The sequence below is a fragment of the Octopus bimaculoides genome, unplaced genomic scaffold (assembly GCF_001194135.2).
Source record: "Octopus bimaculoides isolate UCB-OBI-ISO-001 unplaced genomic scaffold, ASM119413v2 Scaffold_99867, whole genome shotgun sequence".
In the NCBI taxonomy this organism is placed as follows: domain Eukaryota; kingdom Metazoa; phylum Mollusca; class Cephalopoda; order Octopoda; family Octopodidae; genus Octopus; species Octopus bimaculoides.
Window position 1 is genome coordinate 3239 of NW_026386354.1, and position 1838 is coordinate 5076.

General features: G+C 35.2%; 1 non-coding gene across 1 annotated transcript; it reads left to right on the plus strand.

Annotated features, from left to right (window-relative positions):
• Positions 1 to 1714: 1714 nt before the first annotated feature.
• Positions 1715 to 1833, plus strand: LOC128251478 (5S ribosomal RNA). Its single transcript, XR_008267145.1, has one exon. It is a non-coding gene; the product is annotated as a 5S ribosomal RNA (ribosomal RNA).
• The last annotated feature ends 5 nt before the right edge of the window (positions 1834 to 1838 follow it).

Consider the following 1838-nt stretch of genomic DNA (forward strand, 5'->3'; position numbering starts at 1 on the left):
TATATATTTATATATGAGAGAGTGAGAGAGAGAGAGAGAGAAAAAGATAGATCGATAGCTAGATATTAATATACAGGCATACACGCGCGCGTGCACACACACACACACACACATACATTTACACACACATATTATATATGCACATATATTTAATATACATTATACAGATATATATATACATACGTATATATATGTATATATATACATACATATCTTTCTATTTGCCTATATATCTGAGCGCGTGTATGTATGTATGTATGTATATATATATATATATATATATATATATATATATATATATATATATATATATATATATATACGTATAGATACACAAACACATATACACACACATATATGCACGCACGCCTATACATGCATGCAAATATAGGAAAACTCTGCGAAATCCGTTCGTAATTCCTGTCACGAACTCAGTGGCATTAGCTTTCAACATAATGCACCTTGTCTGGGACTAATTTTTCATAGTTTGGTCACACTTTGCAAATACACACACCACACACAGAAGCGCAAACTCATGTGCGCATATGAGAATACTTGGGCAGGAACATACTCACACACGCACACGTATATAACTGACCTATGTACAGAACACACACACACACACACACATATATATATGTGATACACAAAACCATAGACCCACACACATGAGAGTAATAAATTCTTGACAGTTGATGATGACATACAATTATAAGATATTGCAGACTGGCCGTCGTTATGCAGCAAGAGTTAAAACCACTTGCATTCTTACGTGTCAATAACGAGAAATCAACTCAGCCATATAACATACTAGAAATAGATGCTAACTCCTCTTCGCAATACACGTAGCAAAAGTTTGAAGCAAGTAATCATACATACGCCTCTTTCCCTATTTCTGTCCGCGTAATTCTTTCAAATTTTTTTTTAAATACAAGGCCAGCAATTCCTTGAGGAGGGGAGAGTTTCATTGCCTTATGTTTTTTCGCAGCTATAAGTGGCTTAACTGCTATTTCTAGCCATACATATGTGCTTATAGTACATACAATCACAAATATTGACGAATAAATGTTGCCTATATAGTTTATATCTCGCCCAGTTGCCCGCGTTAATTTTACACTATATGATTTGGCATTTCGTTAAATTAGACATTATATATATGTGTTTATGTATGTTTGTATGTATGTATGTATGTATGTATGTATGTAAGCATGTGTGTGCATGTATGTATGTACAGTGTTCCGGTCAGTTTCTTGTTACGAAGTCTCGCAACTTGGCTGAAGACCCTGTGTAGCCACAGAGGAAACTCAGAGTTGCAAGAGACTGACTGTACGATAATAAAAATGTTATTAACCTTTACGATGTTACCGAGTACTCATTTTTCCGACAGTCAACTCTAAATGCATGTATGTATGTATGTATGTATGTATGTATGTCTATGTCTCACACTCTTAAGATATTTCTTATAGTTCTGTTAGGAAGAATAAAAAATATAATAAATGCCGTAGTCAATGAAAAGCGATATGGATTTAGGGACAACAAAGGCACGAGATGGCATACTTTGATTCAAACACTAAAATAAATACAAATACAGAAAGACCTATTTGCTTGGTTCGTAAATTATACCAAAGTATTTGACTGCATACACAAGTGAGTCCATCATCTCAATAGAAAAAAATGTCGGCTTAAATGGAAAGAGCATCAGATTTATCTGTGTGCTTACGGCCATATCACGTTGAGAGCACCGGTTCTCGTCCGATCACCGAAGTTAAGCAACGTCGAGCCTAGTGAGTACTTAGATGGGTGACCGCTTGGGAAACCTAGGTGCTGTAAGCAAAAAA